The 19,978-nt window shown below is 36.4% G+C and overlaps 1 protein-coding gene across 1 annotated transcript in view; it reads right to left on the bottom strand.

The window, feature by feature from the left end:
- The window catches only part of PRKN (parkin RBR E3 ubiquitin protein ligase), a 1,801,990-nt gene that overhangs the window by 957,552 nt on the left and 824,460 nt on the right, over window positions 1-19,978 (bottom strand). The gene's annotated exons all lie outside the window — the stretch shown is intronic.

The following is a 19,978-nucleotide window of genomic DNA, read 5'->3' as shown; positions in this document are numbered from 1 at the left end:
TACTACTACATTTTCATAACTAAGGATTGACTAAAAATTTTAAAGTCTGAATATCATCCTCCTTTGCAACTGACCAATTGCAAAGGGAAACACAAAGATTCTTGGGAAGGTTTTAGATGACACACAATTATATTTCAAATATGAACCCAGTACATTGAAAATAATTTCCCAAAATATTAATCTTTAATAATGACTTATAAATGATAGAAGAACAGCCTCAGGGTTAAGGTGAAGACCAATTCTTTCCCTGACAATGACCTTAGTTCCCATGAGCAAATAATGACTTCTCAAGGACCCAGGAAATCTAAAAATGCACTTTGCAGAAGAATTGCTGATCTGCTCTGGCAGAGGATATTTCTTCACCAGGAACTTCTTAGACTGATTAAATCAAAACACCAGATTAAAAACAAATAAAATCATAAATACAAATATATATTCATGTTTGGTCTGGATCTATGACTTCATCATTTAAGAGGAGAGACACAGAGAAAGAAAGAGAGAGGGAAGAGACAGAGTTGACATCCATATTTATCTCTATCCATCTATCTAGTCATTATTTTCCATAATTTCCCCCCAAATTACAGAGACAAAAACTGAAGCCCTGAGGTAAAAATGATAAGAAACATAAACAAGTTAACAGGAAATTAATGCATTGGCTAACAAAGTCAGCCTCTGTTGCATGTTAGTGTTTTTATTTCCTATAACTTGGGGGTCTGAGCAGGGGAAGATTGAGGGAACCTCTGCTGAAAAGGGAGGCCAGGCCCAGCCATGATACTTAGATGCGGCCTTGGGTGAGAAGGAACCAGCAATGCCAGGTGAGTGAAGAAGCAGTGGGACTGGGAAGCTGCTGGTTGTGGACAATTACTGAAATGCAGAGTTCTTATATTTGGTTCCAGGGCAGAGGGGAGAACTGAAGAAGGACCTGAAGTCAAAGGCACAACCCTTAATGCCCCAGGACTAGAAGTGATTGCAACAAGTTGCTATAAATTAAAAATAATAATAATAATGCTAAGCAGGCAAAGGAGAAAGAATCTAACCACAGAAAGTTACTATGGGAATTGAGAAGACTGCAGTTTGTCTTCAGAGGAGGATACAGAAGCAAAAATAGCCTCTCCTACCCCAAAGAATAATGTCACATGGTCATCTGCCCAAAAAAGAATTCATAGAAAAACTTTAAAAAGACTTTAAAAATCAAATAAGAGAGATTAAGGTGAAGAAAAAAAAATCCAAAAAAATAGGAAGATTATGCAAAGGAAGTTAACCAACTGGAAAAGGAAATCCAGAATCTTAAGGAAGAAAATGACTAATTGAAAATTAGAATTGGCCAAGGGAAAACCAGCAAAGTTAAAAGACATCAAGAAATAATAAAACAAAAATAAAAAATGAAAAAGTAAAAGAGAATGTGAAATATCTCACAAGAAAAATGACTGATCTGGAGAACAGATCAAGAAGAGAAAACATAAGAATAACCAGACAACCTGAAAGCTATAATCAAAAAAAGAATCAATACAACAACACAAGAAATGATTAAATGTAATTTTTCTGAAGTGTTAGAACAAAGGGGAAAGTAGAAACAGAAAAAAATCCACTGATCACCACCTGAAAGAGATCCTATAAGGAAAATCTATAGAAATATCATAGCTAAATTCCAAAACCCCCAGCTCAAGGAGAAAATATTATAAGCAACAAGAAAAAACCAATTCATATATGGTGGAATCACAATTGGAATCACACAAGACCTAGCAGCAGCTACACTAAAAGAATGCAGGTGTTAGAGCACTATATATTGAAGAGCAAAAGAACTGGGGTTGCAGCCAAAAATAACAAAATATAATACACAGCAAAGCTAAGCACAATCCTAAATGGAAAAAAAAGACATTAAATGCATTGCCAGATTTTCAGGATTTTATTGCAAAAAGACCTGAACTTAACAGAAAATCTGACAAACAAGATCCAAAAGAAATATAAGGTAAACATCAAAGACTAATTAGAAGGGACTCAATAAGGACAGACTGTTTACTTTTTAGACAAGGAAATGTAAACTATCTAAAATTGTAATTAGTAATTCAGTAGCTTGAAAGAAAGACTAGGATAGAGCTGAGTATGATGTGATTCTAAAAATTAATACCATCTAAGAAAAGGCAAAAAGAGTAATTATCTTATACACCGGACATGTGAGATGAAGAACTGAAACAGAGGAATTATATGGGGGAGGAAGGCTGGTAGGTCTGGAACCCTACTCTCATTGGAAATGGATTCAAGAGGGAACAATACACATATATGTAGAAGGGTATAAAGTCTTCTAAATTCAGAAAGAAATAAAATGCTGAGACAATAGGGAAGGGGGAGAGAGATTTTTAAAGGGAAGAGGGTGAGAGAATAGGATGGGGGTATAGAAGCATGTCTAGATCAATGCGGAGGAGAGAATAAAGGAGGGACCATTGGAAAGGGATAGGTTAAGTAAGAGGAGGGCAAGGTAGCAGGTAGAAGTAAAGTAGAGGAGTCAGGAGGGATAGGAAATAAGAGATGTACACAAACATAAAATAAAGATCAGGAATAGAATTTATTAGGGAAAAAATCAGGGGTAGTAATCATGATCTCAGACTAAATTAAAGCTAAAATAAATTTAATCAAAAGAGAAAAACAGGGAAACTGCACTATATGTCAGTCATATTAGCCAATATTGTTTTAGACTATTTAATATAACTAGACAGTATAAGGCAGGAATATTGCTATGGTATAGGAAATGACCGAGTTAGTAGACTTAAAAAAATATGGAAAGGCTTAGACTTATGAAGGAAGATGTCATCCACCTTCAGAGAAACAGAGGACCAACAAATATAGTACAGGGTCTTACATAGATGCATATGAATGCATATGTCTATATATGAGTATTATTGTAGATATCCAAGTATATCTAAGAGTACGTACGTATGTGTGTGTATATTTGTATATAAATGTATGTGTATATGTGTGTGTGTATATCTCTGCTTAATTGTAGCCTTCTTGAGGAAGGTTGGGAGGTGGGGAGGAAGGGGGGGGAAGAACAAAGTAAAAATTATACAGCGGAGAACAAAAGAAAACTTACAAGGAAGCAAGGAAAAGATGGACATCTCTGAACACAATGTGTAGTATTTATTATATAGGCTTTCTTGAAATGGCAATTTATTGCTCTATATTTTGAATTCTTGCTTATGTTCTGCTGTGCACATGGCAGTGCTTTTTTTTCTTATTTTTTCTTTCAGTTTTAGTATTTAAGTTTATAATGTTTCTTTTTCTTTTCTTATTGTATATTTAAGTTTTAGAAAGAAAAAGAAGATAAAAGTCTATGATGCTATCATTCCAAAGTAGATTTGGTTTGTCCTTTTTTTTTTTTACCAACCCATCATTACAAAATTTTACTATTTCACATTTTAAAGTGTTTCCAATGAATGTTTTATATTAGAATCTGTATATCAGAATAAAAGGTCTTTTTTCATGCAATGGGATGATGAAGCTGAACAATCACACTGGCGTCTTTTTGAGGGGCACATGCTTGTCTGTGATAACAAAGCAATCCCTGATTGGTCCCTCAGACTGGGGCTCTAATGAAAAGGAACCTAAGGAGAAGGAAGAAACTCCAACACTGTGGGATATAAAAGGATGGAGAAGAGAGTTTTTGTTCTCTTTTGTAGTGACCTCTTTGTTGGGGCACAGACAGAACCCACTCTCCCTTAGACTTTCAATCAGGGAAAGAGGGGATTTTTCTACCCTCCTCTCACCCATCAGCCATGATAGTTTATGAGAACATGTGCTTCTTTTGAAGAGCCCGAGTCTGGACCTCTAGTCCCTAGCTACCTCTGTTTGGTGTTTTTTTTTCCTGAAGTAATAGTGAGAAATATGCATTTACAGTCCTGTTGATAATCTTCTAAGAGATAAAAGTCAGGAGTTTCTGAGCTGGGTCTTGGTTACCTAGCAACTGGTGATTTCCTTAATAGCTTCTCAGAAGAGAAGCTACTTATAAGATTCTGTACCTGGAAAAACTAATAAAGTCTAAATCATGCCCTGGGTGGTGGGGAGATTTGGACTTCCCTAACTCTACAGGTAGAGCTGCTAGTGTCTCAATGGATGAGTATTGGACCAGGAAGACTTGAGTTCAAATACAGCCTCAGCCACTTCCTAGCAGTGTGACCTGGAGCAAGCCACTTAACCTCTAATTGTCTGACAAAAGGACCCACTAGAGAAGGAAGTGGCAAATGGCTCAAGTATCTGTGGGAAGAAAACTCCATGGGTAGTATGGTCCATGGGGTCACAAAGAGTAGGACATGACGGAAAGACTGAACAACAAAGTCTACAGGCAGGCAGGTGTGAGATGAAAATATTTATTTAAAGGTACCACAAAGTGTCCTTACCTTGAAGGATGGTATAGTAGTGTGAGGGTTATTGTTTCATGTTTTAAGTATTAATTATTGCACATTTATGAGTCTTTTGTGTTTTAAGCAGTGTGTGTGTGTGTGTGTGTGTGTGTGTTAGACAAAATACACAGCTATTCTATTCCTGATTAAGTTTGTATAGTGAGTACTTCTCAATCACTTTTGGGAAGTCCCTGGACAGGATTTTCACTTTACTTTGTTTCAGTCAATAGTCAGTCAATCAGTAAATATTTATCAAGTCCCTACTATATATAGGCTAGGTGCTGTGCTAAACATTACAGATACAAAAAGAAGCATAAAACAAACCCTGCCTTCTAGGAGTTCACAAACTAATGGAACAAATACCACATTCCAAGTAAACAAATATGTTCATACAAGCTATATACAGGATAAAGAGAAAATAAATTAAAGTAATAAAGGACCAGAATTAAGAGAAGTGGGAAAAGACTTCCTACAGAGGATAGCATTTTAGGAAGGACTTAAAGGAAGCAGGGAAAGCAGTAAGTAGAACAGAAGGAGAGCACTGCAGGCATGGGGACAGCCAGAGAAAATGCTGACTGATGGAGTGTCTTACTCCTGGAAAGGCAAGGAGGCCAGCATCACCAGACTGAAGAGTACACAGCAGGTAAAAGGGTGTGAGAAGACTGGAAAGCTAGTGGGAGCAGACGGGAAGTTATGGAAGGCTTTAAGTGCCACGGAACTCTGGGGTGAAGATAATGAGACAGACCAACACTGGAGAGCCAACTAAGTAAGAAGTATGAAGATCCAGTACTAAGTTAGGTCTCAGCTCAAAACAGAACCACAATTTGATAGGTGGTCCCTTCCTCCCCCATGCTATGTGTAACAATAGCTTAAAATGAAAAACCCAGTGCCTCTTTTTATCAGGATGAGTTTTTATGATTATTATCACATAAAGTTAGGTTAAACTCAAGGCTATCATTGCTACTCATATTAGAACACCTATACTAAATGTTTGAATTTAAAAAGGCGGGGGGGAGGCTAGGTGGCGTAGTAGATTGAGCACCAGCCCTGGAGTCAGGACGACCTGAGTTCAAATCCAGCCTCAGACACTTGACAAATCCTAGCTGTGTGATTCTGGCCAAATCACTTCACCCTGATTGCCTCCTCACTTCCCCCCCTCAAAAAAAATACAAACTTATTCACCCTTAAACAGGAAAATTTATTTCCAGAATGCTACACACAGACGTACTAGTTAAATTCAAAAAAGTTAAGTAAATAGCTATTAAGCTCTCTCAAAGGAGAGAGACTTAGGTTGCCAGCCCTGTGAAACCAGAGAGGGGCCTGTAAGAGAGGTCAGCAACCGAATTCAGAGATGGATCAAATAGTTTGATTCCTTTAGAAGATGATGCTTTCAAATTGTGGTGCTAGAGAAGACCTTTGAGAGTCCCTTGGACAGCAAGGAGATCAAATTAGTCAATGCATAAAGTAATTAATTCAGGCCATTTGTTGGAAGGTCAAATGTTGAAGTTAAAGCTTAAATACTGTGGCCACATAGTGAGAAGATGGGACTCATGGAAATGACTTTGACTTTGGGAAAGATTGAAGGCAAAAGGAAAAGAGGATGGCAGAGAATGAGATGGATGTATGGCATCATGGAAACAATTTATGTGAACTTGGGTAGACTTTGAGAGATAGTGAAGGACAGAAGGGCCTGACATGCTATGGTCCATGGGGTCATGAAGAGTCAAACACAATTGGAAGACTGAACAGCAACACATATTTAATATACTTTGGTTTCTCACTCTACTCTACTTCCCACCTCATTTAATAGTCTTAAGTGAATATGAAATAAAATATCATTTAAATACATTATTGTGCCTGTCAATATTTATATAACTGAAATCAGGAAATGAAGCAAAATCATCCAACTGAATGGTAGATATTACCATCAAAGGATGCTAAAAGTAATAGAGGAAACATTAAGCAAGTGTTATGTTGGTTTCAAGTCTTCAAAACTAAAATTTAAGTCATTGGTTCCATGTCTTCACTGGCCAACTCAAGTGGAAAATTGAAGTAGTTATCTGGATATTTCACATGAAAAGAACACTTTTATAAGCTTTAGAATGTTAAGGCAAAATATTTTCCCCCCCTTAAATTAGACAAGTAATTATCTTAATCTTCACTTTACATGGGAAACAGGCTTTTTTTCTTCTTAAAATCAGTTTCTCTTATTTTTCAAAAGTACTTCTGCCAGTTTTTAATAGGTACAGTTTTGGAGCAAGACTGTCATTATACAGCAATCTTATGTAAGTAGCACTTTTATGTATGATATCATCTATCTCTGAATTTTTTTTATTTAAAGACATTTCTGAAGCATCAAATGAACATATATGTATATATGTATATATACATGTACACACATATACATATATAGACACACACATATATGAAAACAGGGATTAGCCCTGTGGTTTCATCAAGGAAAGGTGTTACCACATGTATAATCTGTATCAGATAGCTTATTCTTTTAGGGAGGTTGGAAGGGAGAGAGGAAGCAATAGAATTTGGAATTTAAAACTTTTTAAAAAATGTTATTGTTTCAACATGTAATCAGGGAAAAATATTACAATTAAAAAAAGAGAGTTCCCAATGAATAACCTCTTTTACTTGTTCAGATCAATACCTTCTCCACTACTCGAGTCTGAGAGAACAGCATAACATTACAGGGGTTCAATGGCTTCCTCAGAGCCATACAGCCAGTATATAATAGAAGTGGTCCATATGAATGATATGAAGGAAAAAAAATAAAAACAAAGATAGGGACCCATTCAATTTAAAGGTTATTACATTCTGTCACTTGAGTTCTCAGCTTTGGCTATCCTACTAACTGACAAAATAGCATCCTCATGGGTATTCAGTTCCTACAACTGAAAGGTAAGTAGCAGAGTAGTATTGCCAACAACATCAACAACGACCAATACGTACATAGTGCCTTAAGGTTTGCAAAACACTTTAAAAATATTGTCTTGTTTGATCTTCAGAGCAACATTTAAAGGGATTATTATATTGGGCTTATTATTCCTATTTGCAAGATGAAGAAACTGAGGCAAAAGTTAAGTGACTAGTCCAGGGTCACACAGCTAGTAAGTGTTTGAGGAATGATTTGAACTAAGTGACTTAGAAATTTCATTTCACCTGTGTCAATTATCCTCATCCAAATTCCTTAAGTAACCCCACAGGTAGAGGTGAGAAATATCCCCTTCAGAGAAGTAGCAAAGCATAGTGAAAAGAGTATTGTCTCAAGTCCTGAGTTCCAACCTCACCTTTGAATTTTATTACCTTTCTGACCTATTTCCTTTTGTTTCCTCACATGCAAAGTAAGAGCATTTGGATAGATGGTCTCTGAGGTCCCTTATAGCTCAAAATCTATAATTTGTTGTTCAAATGAAGATGGAGTTCACACAGTACCATATTTTCCAAGATTTTTCTGGTCTTTTCCCACTTTTCCTAAGTTGCCAGTTCTTGAGAAGCAGATTAATCATGGATATCAAGTTGGAAGATCAAATGGGAATCCTGCATTGATTCAAAGCAGCTTTGAATCAATGTTAACTAGCTACATGATCCTGGGGAAGTCACTTAACTTCTTTCTTCACCTGAACAGTGAGAAGAGTAATACTTGTACTACCTTTGTCTGAGGGCTGTTGTGAGGAAAGAACTTCACAAACCTTAAAACACCATATGAAAGTAAGTTATAACTACAACTTCAGGTTTAGGGTTCAAATCTCTGGTCTGCCATTTAATAATTTTATGACTTTAGATTAGTCATTTCCCTCCCTGAACCTCATGGTCCTTATCTATGAAATACAGAAAATAATACTTTCACTAATTACCATATAAACACTTAGTGTGAGGCTTGTACATGATGTATACAATACATTTTTTTTTAAATACCAAAGCTTGGAACAAACCCTCTTAACTTCTCCTATGTGTGGTATTTTCATGTAATTGTTACCGCCTATTTGTAGGTCTCAGTGTGTATGGTAACTTTAGAAGGCTGGCTATCTCACCCTGAGTATTTTCCCTACAATTAAGATATACTGACACAGATTCAAGTCATCTAGTGTTTAGTAGGTGAATACTATGTACAAGAAAGTGTGCTAGATTTGGGCGATAAAAGGAAAAATAGACATTATACCAAGGAACTTACCAATTCAGGATAGAGAGATCATGTTGGTATTGGAAGATTAACAGACACCATTAACTGTTAAAATTTGTATATTTTATGCTCAATTATGTTATTTTACAAAAAATATTAATAATAATAGCTAATACCTATATAGCACCTGCTATGTGCTAGGCACTTATCAACATAGATACCTTAATTAATAAATATCACTGCTGGACTATTTCCTCTAATTGGAACTCACTGCCTGAGTGCCATGGGTGATAACTTATTTCTGTTTCCAGATTCTGTTTCAGTCAACCCTCTTGAAATTATTGCTTGCCAGTTCCCACTGATGGTTTTATCTTCATTACTCAACTAGCTGATATAAAGGAGCATTTACTGAAATGGCATGCCATGAACAACAGTAACAACATGTTCCCTCTTGCCCCGTAAATTGGGGGCAGACTATCCCCCTTCCATAAATATACATTAGTAGGGAAGTATATATTGAAGCCACATGTGTCCAAAGCAACTCGGGTTTCTGATGTTGCATTTTCCCAATATCCTTTCTCTTTTGGTGCTTTCCTCAAAGTGCTGATCTTTAGGAGTAGAATCTCTGCAAGATAGATCAATGGGCTGGGTTCTGTGGACTTGCCCCACAGATAAATTCCCTTTTTCAACTTTCAGAGATGATTGTCTTACAACTCATCTCCACTCCCTTGGATGAGATCTAAGGGTTAGGAGGAGAAGGAAGAAGAAATTTTCCTCCCATTGGCAAACTTCAGGGAAGAGTCCTAGAATTTGGATCCTGGATTTCTTGAGTGTTTTGGTTTTTTAAAGGCCATCAGGATGATGGCAAAATCATGAGGATGGATTTAGTCAGAAGATTAACGTCAGAAAGGTACAGTCCACTGGTGATTAATCACAGACTTTTGAGGTCAACTGAGTTAGAAATGCTCACCTCCATGCCTTAAAGGATTTAGCGTGGGTTATGTGCTACCCCATGATTCTGTTAAGAAGTTGATTAAAGGATTTTTTTCTTTTTCCATTTCTCCTAAAGAAGTAATGAAGTGATAATACTTCCTTTAAGAAGTTAAAATATGGACTTCTGGAAGTGAAGATGGATGGGATCTGGACCCAAAAGAGGAAAAGTCCTGGATTTTCTTATATGGCTAAATCTTTAGCTTTTGCCCAAGGCTATAATCCTATCAACTGACCTTTCATTATCTTCTATGCCTAATTCTCTGTTAACCTTAACCTAGTCTGGCCCTCCATTGTCTTACCTCCCTAAGGCCTCTGGCCACTTCCTACCCTTAATTCTATCTAGGTTCCATTCTCCCTTGGCCACTTGGTCTAGGTCCCTGGCATTCTATCACCTCACAGTCATCTGAGTTTATTGGCCACTCCCATCCAGATCCTCCTTAAACCCTTCCTCCAGCCACCTCAGACTATTTGGCCATTCCTAGAACCCTTCCACAATCTTTCTGTATATAAGGTCCATCTGGCCTCCATTAACATGCTCAGATTCTTAAGATAAAGCTCCCTAGAATTAGCAATATAAATGCTTACATTCCTTAAGAGTCTGGCCAGTATGGCAGATTCTTTAAAGCTCACCCATCCCTGATCCATGTTCTAATAAACCTTGTCTTTGCCTAAAAGAAGGCTTAGGTCAAATTCATTCAGGCAAGACCTATATGTCATGAGTTTGGGGTCGCAGCACCTATAAACCTCTAAACCTCGACAGAGTAAGTAAATCACTATAACTCTGCCATATTTACCTCCAAATAACCCCAAAACAAATCCTGGAACAGTACAATCAGCAAAAAGATGGGGAGAAACAATCTTTGAGCCCAAGAAACTTGGAAGAGCATCAAGAAAGGTCTGTCTCACTTGGTTAAAAGGAGAGTATGGTCCAAGTCAGGAAGCATCCCAGCAAGCCCCACTTCAGCAAACCAGCAAGAGATCCTGAGCCCCAGTATGGTGGAGCATGGAAATGCCAACACCAGGACCTTCTATGTCCCTCATTATAACCAAGGGAATCTGGTAGACTCCAGCTATGAGAACCACAACATACTTCAGCAAAGCCCCAGGTAGCCTCCAGTGGCCAGTCCTCCATGTGCTTCATTGTAGCCTTAGGGAAACACAAAAACACCCCACCAGCCTCAGCAGACACCTGACACCAACACTAGGACCTCAGCTCAGCACCAGGTAAGCTGCAAGACCCCTAGGGCCTCTAGCAGTGCCAGCCACTCCATACTCTACCCTCTCAGCACAATGCCAGATGTGACGGACCCCATGGGCTTCAGGGCAACATTAGTGCAGCACCAGGTCAACAGCCATGGCCTGCAGCACCTGGTGCAAGAAGTCTGAGACAATGGCCATCCCTTCCAGGGAGCACAGCTCAAATTTAAAAGAAAGGAAAAAGGCCAAAAAAGATGAGCAAGAAAAAAGAAAAGAAAAGAAAACAAAACAAAAAGAATCTGACCACAGAAAGTTATTATGGTGACAAGAAAGACCAAGACACAAACCCAGAAGAGGATAACAATGTCAAAACAGCTATGGGCAAAGCCCCAAACAAAAATCGGAAGCAGTCTTAAGCCAAGAAAGAATTCATGGAAGAGCTCAAAAAGAGGCTTAAAAATCATATAATAGAGGTATGCAAGAGAATTATGAAAAAAGGGTCAACAGAGTAGAAAAAGAAAACAAGTGCTTAAAAAGTAGAATTGGACAAATGGAAAAGGAGACACAAAAATCTACTGAAGAAAGCAACTCCCTAAAAAACACAATTGGCCAAATGGAAAAGAAATTACACAAACTAACTGGGGAAAACAACTCCTTAAAAGTCAGAATTTGACAAGTGGAAGCTAATGACTATGAGACATCAAGAATCAATCATAGAAATTCAAAAAGTTGAAAAAATAGAAGAAAATTTAAAATACCTCATGGGAAAAATAACTGACCTGGAAAATACATCCAGAAGTGACAGTGTCAAAATCATTGGACCAACTGAAAGCCATAATGAAAAGGAGGATCTGTACATTATCTTTCAAGAAATTGTCAAGGAATGCTGCCCTGATATCCTAGAACCTGAGGGCAAAAAAGGCATTCAAAGAATCCACCAATCACATCAGAAAATAGATCTCAAAATAAAAACTCCAAGGAACATTATAGCCAAACTACAGAACTATCAGGTCAAAGAAAAAACAGTGCAAATGGCTGGAAAAAAAACCAATTCAAATATTGGGAAACCACAATTAGGATTACCTGGGACTTAGTAGCTGCAACATTAAAGGATCAGAGGTCATGGAACATGATATTCCAGAATGAAAAGGAGCTAAGGCTACCACCAAGAATCACCTACCAAGCAAAATTAAGCATAATACTTCAAGGGAAGAAAATGGTTATTCAATGAGATAGAAGGATTTCAAGCTTTCATAAGGTGAAGACCAGAATTGAACAACAACAACAAAAAATTGATCTCCAATATTAAGACCAAAGGGAAACTTAAAAAAGGAAAAGAAAACATAAGGGATTCAATGGAGCTGAACTATATACATCCCTAAATGGGAAGATGATACCTGTAATTCTTAAAAAATTGTACCACTAATAGTATAGCTAGAAGGAACATACACAGACCGAGGGTATGGGTATTAGGTGAATTTAAGGGAATGACGTTAAAAAATAATTAAAGGATGAGAAAGAGGAGTACACTGGGTGCAGAAAGAAGGGAAAGATAGAATAGGGTAAATTCTTTCACGTGAAAAGGCATGGAAAACCTTTTACAGTGGAGGGGAAAGTGGAAGGGTGGGTGATGGTATCACTTGAGCCTTATACTCATCATTATTGGCTAAAAGAAGGAATAATGTATACCATTAGTTGAATATGGAAGTTTATCTTCCCTGACAGGGAAGTAGGAGGGGAGGAGATCAACAAAGGGAGTTGACAGGAGGGAGGGCAAATCAGGGGAGGTCATAGAAAGAAGCAAACAATGGCAAAGAGTGAAAGGAAAAAGAGGACAAGCAGGAGAAAGAATAGGACTGAAGGAAATACACAGTCAGTAATCATAACTGTGAATGTGAATGAGATGAACTCTGCCATAAAAAAGAAATGGACAGCAAAGTGGATCAAAAACCAGAATCCTACAATATGTTTGTTTACATGAAACACACCTGAAGCAGAGGGATACACACAGAGAAAAGTTAAGGAGCTGGAGCAGAATTTGTTATCCTTCAGCTGAAATCAAAAAAGTTGGGGTAGCAAAAGGGCACAAATAGACTGAATTAAAAGAGATAAATGAAGGAAACTACAGGTTTCTGAAAGGTACCATAGATGATAAAGTAATATCAATAATAAACATATATGCATGAAGTGGCATAGCATCCAAATTCTTAAAGAAGAAGTTAAATGAGTTACAGGTTTGTGACCATAGATAGAGAGCATTAGGAGATGTAAATTAGATAATTCTGATTATATTACATTAAAAGTCTTTTGCACAAACAAAACCATTGCAACCAAGATTAGAAAGAAAGCAGAAAGCTGGGCAACAATCTTTACAGCAAGTGTCTCTGATAAAGACTTCATTTCTCAAATATATAGAGAACTGAGTCAAATTTATAAGAAGACAAGACATTCCCCAAATGATAAATGGCCAAAGGATATGAAGAGGCAGCTTTCTGATGAAGAAGTGCTTTAAATCACTTTTGTTTAGAGAATTGCAAATTGAAACAACTCCAGAGGCACCACTACACCTGTCAGATTGGTTAACATGAAAGAAAAGAAAAATGTTAAATGTTGGAGGGGATGTGGGAAAATTGAGACACTAATGCACTGCTGATGGAGTTGTGAACATTCTGGAGAACAATTTGGAACTACGTCCAAAGGGCAACCAAACTGTGCATATCCTTTGATCCAGCAATACCACTACCAGAGATGATTTTTTTTAAAAAAAGAAAGAAAAGGACCTCTATGTGCAAAAAAAAATAATAATAATAGCAGCCCTTTTTTTGTGGTGGCAAAATACTGGAAATTGAGAGGATGCTGATGAATTAGGGAATAACTGAATGAATTGTGATATATGAATGTAATGGAATACTACTGTGCAATAAGAAATGATGAACAAGCAGATTGTAGAAAAAAACCTGTAAAGACTTGTACAAACTGATATAAAGTGAAACGAGCAGAACCAGGAAAACATTGTACATGGTATCAGCAACGCTGTGTGATGATCATCTATGAATGACTCGGCTCTTCTCAGCAACACAATCATCAAAACAAGAACAAAGGACTCAAGAAAGAAAATGCTATCTACATCCAAATTCAGAATGGATGGACTCTGAATGCAGATGGAAGCATATTTGTTCATTTACTTTACTCTTTTTCGTGGTCTTTTTCTTTGGATCTGTTTCTTCTTTCACAACTGTGATTAATACGGAAATATTTTCTACATGATAGCACATACATAACATAGCAAACTGCCTACCATCGTATGAAGAAGGGAGGGGACAGAGGGAGGAAAAAACATTTGGAAGCCAAAATCTTATAAAAATGAATGCTAAAAATTGTCTTGACATGTGACTGGGAAAAAATAAAACACTATTTTAAAAAAGGTGAAAATATGAGGCCACTCCCAGTATTTCATCCTGCAGAATCTATAAATGTAGTCAGTCAGTCAGTCAATCAGCCAGTCAAAAAGCATTTATTAAGCTTTGACTATATGCCAGACACTGTACTAAGCCAAAAACAAAGTCCCTGCTCTCAAGCAACTCTCATCCTAATTTAGAAAACTTTATGCAAATAACCATGTACATACAGGAATACAGTATAAATACAGCTAGTCCAAGTCTGAAAGAAAAATGACCTTAACACTTCAACGTCTCTCTTACTTGCATCCTACATCATGCCATTATACTGAATTGGAAAGATGCAAATGATTAGGAACTCCCAGATCAACACTCCTCTATATAGTATTGCAAATAGTCACTGTCACAGGATGCTGCTTGCCTAATGAATGAAATAGCACTGCTGGTTCTGTTTGCTTCTTTGTTTCCAGATTATTTTTCTTTTCCTTCAACAAACAGAAGCAGAAATAGAAAGGTCACCATGAGGAGTGTATCGCCTCACTAACACATGGCAGTATTTTTTTTCCCAAAAAATCATGAGATTTCTCTCCTTATGAACACCTCTCAATTTTCTTTCTGAAGGAACTTCCTTCCTGCTTCCTTCTGACTAATCAATATCCTTTTAATGAACAATGTTCAAGTTTGCTCATTAACTGCTTTCCTTAACAGCCCTACTTCCTAACTCTGATGACTTGATTTAATTTAGCAGTTATTTACTGACTGTCATACTATATTTAAGTCAATGCGCCACCAGATAAGATACAAAGTGTTTTCTGAAAGAGTTTGGGATTTTAAAATTATACTCCCTAGGACTAAACTCTTAAAATATTGAAAGAGAATTAATTGCTTTTAAAAAAATTTAGAAAAAGTGGTTTTACCACTGGCCACATATTTGCTCCCTTAACTGTCATAAGACATATCTTCTAGGCTCCTAAGGGGATGGTGGTCTGTGCCATAGACATTAGGCTGACATATAGTCACAGTTAGTGGTTTTAGGGCAAGACAATCAATGAACAAGTATTTATTAAATGCCTACTAGGTTCTAGATGCTATGCAAAGAACTGTTACACAAGAAGTGAATGAGAGAGCTAGTATTTGAACCTCTGACTCCATTCATCACCAGGCATCATACTTCACAAACCCACTTTCCCAATTTAATCTTATTCAACAAACATTTATTAAAGGTCGAATATATGGAAGTATTAGGCTAGACAGTGGAGATATAGTGAGAAATTTTAAAAAAGAATAGTTCTACTGAGAGATCAATAAGGAAGATGTCAGAAAAAGCTTCATAGCAGTTATCTCTGCCTAAAGTGAAATAGACTGCTTCCTTAGGTAATGAACACCTCTGCCAATGATGATCTTTCTGGAAGAACACTTATCAGGAATCCTGACTGACTTCAAAATTTTTCAAACTTTTTAAAATTTCCTATCCTGTATGATGCCCTAACTGCTAACAATTGTCATCAAGGAGTAACTGCACAACCAAAGAAATTTAAAATTATAAGAGAGGGACTTTATGGATTGGTCTAGTCCAATGATATTCAACCTATGAACCACAGACCCCTGTAGTCAATTGAGTTAGTATTACTCATGCCTTATCAACTTCATTATTTGTTCCACAACCATGTGTTTATAGTAAGCATTGTCATTTTGAGTTTTTTTTTATTTCAAAAAGGACTTTTGTAGACTGAATTTGTGTCACTCTTCAAATGCATGTGCACGCTGTTATAACATGAACAAAATATAAACTGAAATTCCTAATTTTTTTTATGCTTAATTAATCAAACAATATTAACTATATAGCTATAATTAGGTGGGAGTATCCAATAAGAGCTTTATGTTGAAATGCCTTCCAGTACCACTATGCCCCAGTAAATATGGTTAGGAACAACTAATCTAGTCCTACTCCTTCATTTTATCAATGAAGAAACTGAGACCAAGAGAAGTTAATTCATTTGTTCACAGAAAAGTAACAAACCAGAAACTTGAAGTCAAGGTTTCGGCTCTAAATCTAGAGCTCCTTCTACTATGTAACATGTAACTTATTCATGTATGAGTAACACATAGTACGCAAGGCTGTTAAGGCATGTGCAGATTTAGGACTAAAAATCCAACAACCCAACTGAAACGAAAGACTAGGTAAAAAGATCAATGTTATTAAGTGGGGGGAAAAGATACTAGTTTTAGAATTAGATTTGTTCTCAAATTGTATTGAGAAAATAACTAAAATGTTACAGACTTCATGAAATAATGAAGAGTCAAATGAGCAGAATCAAAAGAACATTGTATACAGTAACAGCAATATTGTTTTAAGAATGATTTTGAGTGAATAAGTTATTTTGACTGTTACAAATATCCCAATTAACTATAAAAGGCATATGAAGAAAGATGCTATCTGCATCCAGAGAAAGAAATGATAAATAGATGTATAGAATAATTTCATATAAAAACCTACTTGTGTCTAATGGTGGCCATCTCGAAGGGGTAGTGGGGAGAGGGAGGAAGGGAAAAAAAGAAAGAAAAAAATAGAAATTTACCTGATAACTTTGCTGTACATTTAAAAGGTATAGCAAGTTGTACATAGGAGATTTGCAGTTTCATGTGCAATTGTCTTTTTTAAAAAATTATATTATGCTATAGAAATGTTTGTTTTTTCAATAAATTAAAAAGAAAATTTGTTTTAAAAGAGTAATATCCAGCCTCTTGACCAGAGATTCTGTAGGTAGGCATAAAGTTTGACAAGAGAAAGATATATTGAACAATTTTAAACAAAACACTAAAATAATCAAATGAATCTGAGACTACACTGATTTGGGAGTTTCCTCCAATAATGCTGATTAGAACCCACTATGATTGCCTGGCTTATGTGACTCCTGTTCATATCTTTTTCTGAAGTCATTATGACGGGTCTACCCAACACCCAACCCTTCCTTGTTTTTGCCCATAATTTCAAAGGTACAGAAAGAACCCTTTGATTGTCAACCTATCATCCTTTGCCTTTGTCACAAGACCAGGATATCTCATTTTTCTGTCACACAGTTTCTCCATGATGTTCTTTGGAGTTCCTCATTTGTAAATGCTACTCATTTTTATTTCTTCACAGGAAGTAGTATTCATGTTTAATAGACATGTAGCAACACAGATGAAATGTTAGTATTGAAAAGAAGGACCTTTCCTTTCTTGGAAAGCACTGTTAAAAAAAAAATTCTCACCAAAATAAAAAATACATTTTCCCAGAAGCATTCCAGATTACACTCTTCACTTTAAAAAATGGGCCCAACTCATTGTCCATCTATCCTTTACATTCTGTCCTAGAAATACACAGAATATTGGACAACTTCAATAGAGTCTCCATCCAAATATATGTTAAAATCTGGTCAATACATATTCTTCTACTACGTCTTTTGGGAGTGGATGAATAGGCCAAACTTCTTTGAATGATCATAGATCTCTTCCAGGAGGCCCTGTAATGTCCTGGGGATTGATGTTATCAGCATATTGTCATCCACCAAAAAGAAGAAAGTACCATAATTTAATTAGTGTGTTAAGATCAGAAAAGGATTTGGGCCTAGAAAAAACTTCTATGTTATTCTCCAACAGACAATGAAAAGCATCCAGTCCAAACTGTTTTCTTTTTTCTAGAACTCTAAGAATCTCAGAATTAAATTCAATACTCAACTGTAGTAACTCATTCTTGTCACCAAAGTCCTTAACTCCATCAAATAGATCAACATTAGAAACTGATGATTTTAGGCATTTGAAATGACATTAAAGGAGAGGCATTAACATCTAATTTGCTACTGTAAACACCAAGAAATCCATGCAGATCCAAGCTAAAACTTTCTATGTATTATCTCCTCCATTAGAACATAAGGTGCTTGAAGGAAGGATCTGTCTTGTTTATCTTTTTCTATCCCCAGCACTTAGCACTGTGCCTTACACATAACAAATGCTTAAATGCTTTATTTATTCTTCCATCCAAACAAGTATCCATCCATTTATCTATCCATCCCTCTGAGGCACGTGGTAACAGCAATTTCAAATTCCTTTTTTATTGGTATTTGACCCACTTGATTTATTTATTTAACTTTGTAAGCTACTTTAAACATTTTATCAGAATAAGCATACAGCAAGTCTAAAGAGACCCAAAAAATGATGTTTACTCAATTATTTGGGTCTTTATTTCCTTACATATAAGATGAGGATGACAGATTCATTGTTCTTCCTTCATTTTCAAAGAGAACCAATGACATGAGGAGGAGATGTCTTGAATTAACTTGAACAGTATTTAAGAGAGCAAATTGTCTGCCTCTCTCTTACAGGGTCATTGAAATCCAGTCATGACAGACTTAGTAGACTCTGGAGTGCCTTCTGGATCAAATTCATTATTATTTATAATCTACCACCAAGAAGACAGATCAAAGAGCCAAGTCCCCAGGGCACTATCTCTTTAAAGTCTTATTAGATCAATAAGTAAGTTCTGTCGTGAAATACTGCTACTTATCACTTGACTTTGAATAGTGATCTTGAATTGCCTATGCAGACAACGTGAGTTTGCCCTCCACTATTACAGAATCTCAAAGAAAAGGGACTTTATGGGCAATCTAGTTCAAAAAATACACATGAATGAGAAACCACTCTATAGCACACCCAAGATGTGGCCATTCATCCTTTTCTGTAAGTCCTCGGTGAGGGGGAACCTACTACCTACCTGTTTAGGTAACCCACTGTACTTTTGGTTGAATCTTTTAAAAAGACTTTTCTCAAATCAGGCAATAATTTGGCTCTTTGTCACTTCTGCCCACTAAGTTAAATTCAAACATGTATTTTCCAATACAAAGTCCTTTAAATACTGGAAGCTATCATGTCCTCACTCAGCCTTCCATGTTCTAGAATAAACACCATTGGTTATAGTATATGCTTCCTATATTAAGTTCTATGATAATTCTAGTGGTCCACTGCCTCTGGACGAGACCTTTCCTAAAATACAGTGTCCACGACAAAACACAATAATTTTAAAGTTCGGAACAAAGCAGACTACATAAAGTTTATCACCTCCCAAGTACCAAACACTAGATCTCTATTAAGGCTGCCTAAGATTGGCTCCTATTCCATACTGTGGCCTAATATTGACCTTACATTGCATTAAAACCCTTGTTCTTTCTAAGATGAACTGCTGTATAACTATGCATCCTTTGTCTTGCACTTATGAAGTTGCCTTTTGAATTGTAAGACTTTACTTCAAACAGTTGAAACTTTCATGTCTTCTTAAAGAGTACACTTAACAAGAGTTGACCTTTTCTTTATGAGTAAAGGTCATCATCATGAAAATTGTTCTGATATATTACAAGATAATAATGCCTTTAGGGTTATTAGATTTCATAGAGCTGTTTCTCCCTGTAGTAAATGACCACAAATTGTTCAGCTTTGGTAGTTCTTAAATCTATTTTACTGTTTTCTCATTCATTATTAGACTATGAGTTACCAGGCTGTTCTAATGTGTAATAAAGGGAAATGGAGTCTATAAACCATAGGCTAGTGAACTTGACTTTGGTTTCTGGCAAAATTCTTAGAAGGTTTTATTAAAAGGCTGGTGAATGAGCATTTAGAAAAGGAAGCAGAGATCACAAAGCACCAATATGGCATCACAAAAAGAAAGTCAGGACTATCTTTTTTCTTTTGTTTTGTTTTTTTGACAGAGCTGACAGTTAGATGAGGTGAGTACTGAAGGTGATGTTCTGCTAAATACCAGAAAATCATTCTAAAGTTATCTGTCAGGCTCAATTTTTGGAACAAAATGTAGAAATGTATGCTAGACA

Source organism: Phascolarctos cinereus, unplaced genomic scaffold (assembly GCF_003287225.1).
Source record: "Phascolarctos cinereus isolate Bilbo 61053 unplaced genomic scaffold, phaCin_HiC Scaffold_5;HRSCAF=322, whole genome shotgun sequence".
Taxonomy (NCBI): domain Eukaryota; kingdom Metazoa; phylum Chordata; class Mammalia; order Diprotodontia; family Phascolarctidae; genus Phascolarctos; species Phascolarctos cinereus.
The sequence above is the reverse complement of the archived record's forward strand: the minus strand, read 5'-3'. Positions and strand labels throughout refer to the sequence as shown.